This window comes from Eublepharis macularius, chromosome 3 (genome assembly GCF_028583425.1).
Source record: "Eublepharis macularius isolate TG4126 chromosome 3, MPM_Emac_v1.0, whole genome shotgun sequence".
In the NCBI taxonomy this organism is placed as follows: domain Eukaryota; kingdom Metazoa; phylum Chordata; class Lepidosauria; order Squamata; family Eublepharidae; genus Eublepharis; species Eublepharis macularius.
Genome location: NC_072792.1, coordinates 24,056,902 through 24,064,458, shown reverse-complemented (window position 1 = coordinate 24,064,458; position 7,557 = coordinate 24,056,902). Strand labels below are relative to the sequence as shown.

Genomic DNA, 7,557 nt, shown 5'->3' with positions numbered 1-7,557 from the left:
TCATTCAGATATCTATGTATTTCACAGCCCATGTGTACGTGTATGTGACAGTCTGTTCTTTTAATCTGGGCCAGTGTTTTATACTGCCTTAGTCCATGCTCGGGCAGAATGGGGATTTGAAACTTGAACCAGTACACCATCCTGGCTTTTGTGGGGTGGCTGCTGTTGAACAGTAACAAGTAGCCAGACTTGGGTGAGTCATGAAAGTTGAATGATAACAAGTACTTGGTGGTTGCTACCAGCCTGGAAAGTGCCCTTTAACCTCAACCTTGGCTTCTACTGACAGAAACCAAGACTTAATTTTTTTCAGGTTTGTAGACAGATCTGTCTTGTGTGTCCGTGGCCCCAGTCTCTAAATTGAAGTATCCACAGATGGAGCCATGTTGAGAATTAGATAAACTGATAAAACCCCCTCTCTTGGTGGACTGTAGAAGTCTCTAGAGATCTCAGCTATTGTTGTTTTTCAAAGTGTCAGGAGTTTATGCTTTAGGGATTGCTGGAAAGCATCCTTAGAACTTTTCTAGGTCTCCAAAATCTTGCAGGTCAATTAAGGAAAGTTTCCCATATGTTTACAGCCTCCAAGGATAGTAGGGGGAAAATGGGTAAAAAACAAGGAGAAAGAATGTTCTCTTCCTATCAGTGAACTTTCTTATATCCTATATCCCCCATGTATACTGCAGGTTTGTAGCAAACTTCACACTTGTTAAGAAATGATGAGGTTTTTATTGCTAGGCTGAGCCAGACAAAAAAATGAAAGTTTACTAGAATACTGTTTAACCCTGTTTAAAATGTAGTGAAGAGTGTGGTTAAATATAGAAGCATATTTCCAATGAAAGCCCCATTTGGGAACTAACACAGTTATAAAATGTATCTTTTTATTTCGTTGCCTTATTCTGAGGCTGATTTTAATAGCTTTGTAGAGAGCATATGGTAGTACTACTTCTGTTTTTTTGCTGTGTATGGCAAAATGGGGTCTAAAGGCCACAAAACCTATTGTATGTGTCTTTACTGCAAAGTAATGTTTATATTTCTTTTTTACACTAGGTGTAAAAAAATATTAAGTAAGAAGAAATTAAAAAGAAAGCAGAAGACTAAATTGAAAATAAAAACGAGAAACAAGGTAAATCATATTCTATATTACTCTGCTTCATATCATATTGAACCATTTTAGTTAGAGTTCAAACATAGCAAATTGAAGCTTATTACAGAGGAAAAAAATGCTAGTTACTTAATAGTCATAGCTTGAAGAAACAAGATGTTTTTAATGGGGTTCCTTCTGGAAATCAACTAGATTTCAGTTGCATGGTCCTAACAGTTTTGCCCCATTAAAAGGCATTCTTTATTTGATATTTATCCTCTTCTTTCCTAAAGTCTGTGTGTGAACTGCATCATATTGAAACAATATAAAAAGAATTTAATGCATGGAACATCCATTCACGAAATCCAGTATAGAATAGCCCAACAGCCTTTCTTTATGTTTTAATTTGGCCAGTAAAACCAGTTCAAAAGGGAATTCATTACAATTGTATCTAATTATGTTAATTAAAAGATTCAGTAATTTTTTTGAATGTCAAATTCAGCCTCTGTTTGAACTTGGAGAGTTTATCACATCTGGCTTTGTTTGAATTTTGCTGGTGTCAGATACAAAACCTCATCTTGGATGTTAAATACTATATGCCATTGCATGTTAGATACCAAGATGACCTCTAAATTTGTGTGTGTTGTGCTGTGAACATCTGCTTTTTTGATTAGTAATTCTTCAATATGACAATGAGCATTAGGCCATACATTTTTCTGTGGCTCAGATATGCAAGCTGAGAAAATCAGCTCCTGTCCCTAACAGCTGCTTCTGAGCTCACAAAATGAGCCCAGGAGTTATGAGTGGTTTAAGAAGCCTTGAGAGGGCAGGACTTCTTTCTGATGAGTATACTTTAACAGGCTTTCTTCCCTTTGCATCTGGAAGATTTCTTCTATCATATCATTATCATGCTGTCAGTTATTCCTGCTACACGTCGCATATGCGCTCTTTGATATCAGATACGAAGATCTGTATTAATCCGTTCACTGACTTTTATTGATTAACCAAAACAAAACACACAAAATGCACAATACTCCAATACCCATAATATCTTAAAAACTTAAAGTTAAAAAATTAAAAACAAAGGGGAAATAACAAATTTTTAAGTTCAATTAATTCCACTGACACCCTTCTTAAATATAGGGGTTGTGTGAAAGATCCACACATGAAACAGGGAGGGATGTGATTTCTGACGTTTCACACACACACACCCCTCCAGTGATATAGCTCTTCTTTTGCAGTCATGCTGTTCCTGGGGTCCCCCATCCCTTCAGAAGCAGCATTTCAGGAGACATTTCATGTTGCCGGGGGGGGGGGGAGGTGGGGAAATCGTGCTTCTGTACTCTGCATTTAGCCACGATTGAACCCTATGCTTTCTATTAGGGATTATCTGTTGATTCCCTCTTCCCATTGTAGGCTTTTGATTTGCCCCTCTTGGCTTGTTTCTGAGGTTTGCTATCCACCAGGATCAGCATTTCAGGAGATCTGTTTGAGAGGGAAGGCAGGAAAGTTCTGTTCCATTGAGGGAAGCAGAAAAGTTTGTTTGAATTAATTAAAAGTATACACTTAAAAGATGAAAAATATAATAATTCAAGCTAGGGCCCTGCGAAGAATCAGTGAATGGAGGACTGGGGAGAAACTGCCAGGAAATCCTACTCCATTAACAAAAATCTCCTCCTCCCTGGATTCTGTAAGTTCTTAGGGCAGTGGCTTGTCTTGTCTCTCTTGGGTGCTCTTTCCCTCTAATTAATTAATTTCCTTTAATTTCCTTAGCTCATCATTCTGCGATCCTGGAGCATATTCCATCCACATCAGGCTTTTACAGCCTTCCTTTTTAAAGTTTAATTTACAAAGTCATATTTTTCTACATACCGGGGAATCTTTCATCTTGTATGTGGATGGCCTTAGTTTGCTTTTTTGTAATTGTCATGAAGGCCAACTAATTTAGTACTGTTAAATATAGCGATTAATGACCTTTTGAAGGTTTTTTAAAATTCAGGACCACATCTTGAGTGTATTCAGTGCAAGATGTTTAGAAGGACATCTCTCCTCAAAAATTGTGGCAGAGTTTGTCATATTTAATGAATGACTTTCATGTATATCGAATGAGAAGTTGTTGCCCTTTTTTGTCATAAGTGACGTTAAAGGTACCATCCAGGAAGACGCGGACTCCATTGCTCACTCCAGCAGCACAAGCTTCATGTTAATCCCAAATGTAGTAAGTCACTGCTGAGGCAGAGGAAATCATTCACTGTCTATTTGAAACAAAGGGGTTTCCTCCACTTGCTCTGCCTAGGTAGCAGCCCAGAAAAAGGCGTACATGCTTACACCATGGAAATGATCCAACAAACACGTTAAATCCCATCTGCCATTTGTGTTTGACTCAAGTATCTGCGTGTTCACTGTAGGTGAAGGCAAACTGTGTTTACATGGTATTTAGCCTCTTAAATGGAATAAGTCTGTCTTTTAAAGAATTAATATACTGATCTGGAACACTTAGGCGTCATACGTCTCAGTGTCGGAAAGCTTTCTCTCAAGCCTTCATGCCTTTGATACTCCAGATATGATAAACATGAGAAGTTTGATCTTTTGGAGGGGATGAGTGGTATGAGAGATTCATAAACGATTTTGCTTGCATGTTTAGGAACCATTTGATCACTAGATTTGCAGGCTTACAAGGCTTTTGGGAAATGTTTGGAATCAGATTTTAAAGATTAAAAAAAAAGAATTCATAATTATGAGTCAGCAATTGACAACTTTTCATATCCTCGTAAAGATGGTGATGGAACATGAGACAGTGGCCGTTTCCACATGCTGTTAAAGCGACCGTCTACTTACTGAAGGCTGGCGGTTTTTTTCACAGATTCCAGATGCCTCCGATTTCAAAGTGGAAGCGGGCAGTTTGTCTTGCGTCTAATCAGCGTCTTTTCTGAGACCGGGATTTCCCGCTCTTTCCTGTGCCGGGTCAAGGACGCTGATCAGATGCAAGACAAACGGCCTGCTTCTGCTTTGAAATCGGAGGCATCTGGAATCTGTGAAAAAAAACACCAGCCTTCAGTAAGTAGACCGTCTCTTTAACAGCATGTGGAAATGGCCACTATGGTCTCTAAGTAGTGTTGCCCACCTCCATGTGGGGCCTGGAGATCTCCTGGGATTACAACTGATCTCCAGATGACAGAGATCAGTTCCCCTGGAGGAAATGGCTGCTTTGGAAGGAGGACTCATTGGCATTACGTTGCTCTGAGATCATTTCCCAGGTTCCACCCCCAAATCTCCAGGAATTTCCAACCCAGCGTTGGCAGCCTTATCTCTAAGGCTCAGGTTGTTTAGATGTAGTAGATAAAAACTGGTATTTTCAGTTGTTCCAAAAAGGCGAGAAATGTTAGAACACTGATTCAATTTTCTGTTTGTGATCCACCTTCACCAGAAAGCTTTTTAAAAGCTGCACTTCAGACATCATTGACAAGCCCACAGGTAGAATATTAGAATAGATGACTGACGGTGGTGGCTGTGTCCAAATCAGGGTGAAAGTGATCATAGGGAAGTGTTCAGGTAGAACTGATAAAAAGCATTCTTGTCATCTTTTTTTTTTAATCACTAACACTACAAAAAGGGAAAAATGGGAACAGGGGGAAAGGGAAAAACAACATATAAAAACACACACACTACATCTACAGGTATTGCTTTCCCTTCATACTACAATTGTTTAAAGTTAAAACTTTGTAATATGCTATTAGATTGGTAGATCTTATAAAATACAAACTACAATCAGGATCAGGTCTTCTCCCCCCCCCCGCGTCTCGGTCGCAGCTCTCTCTGAACAGCTACAGTAGCTGTGCTTGCTCCCTCCTCCCCCCCCTTCAGCTTCTAAGTCCTCTTCTTGTTGGAACTCTTGATAGTTAGACACAAAGTCCCTTAGCTGTGCTTCCGACGTTATCTTGTGGGCTTGGTCTTTATAACTAAACCAGATACCTTCCGGAAATAACCATTTATATTTTATTTCACGCTTCCTCAGAAGAGCTGCAAACCTTTTGTATTTGAATCTTCTTTTCCGAGCTAAAAATGGAACGTCCTTCAATATCTTAACCTTGTTACCCAGAAAGTCCAAATCCACATTGTACGAATTATATAAGATGGTGTCCCGAGTCTTCTTAGATGAAAAGTCGATAATAATCTTGCGAGGCAGCTGACGCTTCGTTGCCTATTTTGAAGATGTCCGACGGACTTCCAAAATGTCGCTTTTTAACTCTTCTTTAGTTGCCTTCGCGGATGTCGCCAAAAGTTCCGACACCAAGTCCTTTAAATTTTCACTTTCTTCCTCCTTCACATTCTGGAGACGCAATACCGTCTGAGCACGATCCACTTGTAGCCCTATCAGTTGATTCTCCAAAAGCTTTACTTCTTTGTTTGTTGCCTTCATGAGTTCTGCGTTTTCCCGAGTAGACTGCTCTGCCCCTGAGGCTGCTTCCTTAATGGTTTTCACTTCGCTCTCAATTGAGCCAACCCTTTGACCGATTTCATTCAGCTTATCAACAAAGGGCTTTGTAGCTTCGATGACCGACCGCTTAACCAGCTCTTCAAGAGACTCTCCTTTCCCCCGCAAGGCAGCCGAAACAGATTTGCCCATACCAGGGTTCTGCTTTTTCGTCGCCATCTTAGGGGGGGGAATCCACCAACTAAGTTCCGAGACTCAATGAAGGGGAAGATATCCGAACCTTCTTAGCTTCAACTCCCACCAATCCTTCGCATACGCTTGAAATGACAGAAGGGATTCGCTACTTACAGGTTTTCACCTTAAATCTGCTTTTTGCTGTTCTCCATGGCTCGGCAGCACGCGATGTGCTGCGCAAGTCTGCCGGCCTCCGTAGGAGCAAACGGGCAATTTACCCCCTGCATCGACTTCAGGAGGCTCTTCCCGGCGCGCTCCGGACCCTGACCCCCTCACTGGGAATCCTGGGGGTTAACCCTCGCAGGTCAACCGCCCGGTCAGGCTGCTCGGGCGCTTCCTCCTGGACCTGCGGAGAGGAGTGTCCGACATGGCCGGGAAAACGAAAACGAATCAGCATTCTTGTCATCTTAGCAAACTGCATTTTTAGGTGCAGTGATTAGTTTAAAAGTACTCTAGAATTGTAAACAAGTGGCTTTGGGAACCTCCCCTCCCTCTTTTCTCAGTTGGATTTTTTTTTTTTTTGCAGCTTACAAATTTTCCTGTCTTATTTTATCATGATTATTCATTTTGGTTGAACAATTGCCTGAAAGGTCTTGTGTGTCACAGGCCTGTTCAATGTGTAGTATCATTAATAAGCTCTGCATGTTGATTGTGAGAGGCTTTTTACTAAAGACTTGACAGAATAGACTGAAGCTTCCTCGCGTGATTCAGTACTATACCTGTTTGTTCTTTTCCAGATCCCTCCCACCCTATCTCATATACCTGAACATGTGGCAAATGGAAATATGCGTTTTCTAAATGTAACTATCTGGGTTCTGGTTCAGCTTCCATATTGCTTTTCCTCTTCCTCTTAATTCTCTCTCATCTGGTTGGAGAGGAGGAAAGCTACCAGATCTTTCTTCTTTGACCCCCTTCACATTTTATGCCTTAAGTGTATGCTTTTCAGGGGTTTAATAAGAACACTAAGCACTTATAATGCTTCAGAATGTTCAAAGTGCTTCGCATACGTTACTTTATATTCCTTACAAACTTTCCTGCAAGTGTAATATGATGTCCACGTTGCAAATGAAGTATGGAGGCTGAGGGAGTGGTTTTTCTGAAGTTGCCTAGCAAGCAGGGGTGTGCCCGCCTCCCTCAAAATTTGGTAAACCTGAAATTATTTACTGAGAAAAATTTCAGAATTATTTGAATAAGCCACTTTGGGATTCTGGTATTTAACCTGCTTCGGTATGCTCCGTAAAGATTTGGAGCATACTGAAGTGAGGGGGAGCAAACCCCCCACCCTCACCCCCCCTGGGGCAACCCCCACCCCACTTACCTGGCAGGCAGGGAGAGGGGAGGCCGATCTCTGGGCGGCGGGGAAGCACAGAGCCGGCTCCTGCAGCCCGCGCTGCCTCCTCTGCCACTGCAGTGGCCAGCTGGGCGGCAGGGAAGCATGGAGCTGGCTTCTGCGGGCTGCTCCATCGATGCCAGCCGGGCGGCGGGGAAGCGCGGAGCTGGCTGCTATGGTGCTTCCTGCCTCGTTTGCTGATGGCTGGAGGGGGGAGAGAGCTTAAAGGGTAGAAGGCTCTGTGCGCCATTCTCAAATGGCACGGAGATCCTTCTACCCTTTAAGCTCTCCCCCTTTCCAACTGACTGGACGGATGGGGGAAGAGCTTAAAGGGTGTAGAGGGCTCCGCCCCCAGCTACCAGATAGCTCCCCCATAGTGACTTTTTCATAGAAAACAATGGCCAAATTTTACTGAATTTCCCCCCTGAAAATTCAGGATACCTAGTTTTTGGTTTGGAATACCAAGATTTTACCAAATCA

The 7,557-nt window shown here is 42.0% G+C and overlaps 1 protein-coding gene across 1 annotated transcript in view; it reads left to right on the top strand.

Annotated features, from left to right (window-relative positions):
• The first annotated feature begins 1,068 nt into the window (after positions 1 to 1,068).
• MYCBP2 (MYC binding protein 2) overlaps positions 1,069 to 7,557 on the top strand; it is a 151,394-nt gene continuing 144,905 nt past the window's right edge. Inside the window, exon 1 of the mRNA XM_054975001.1 lies at positions 1,069 to 1,120. The gene's annotated coding sequence lies outside the window, so the exon portion shown is untranslated. The remainder of the gene's footprint in view (positions 1,121 to 7,557) is intronic.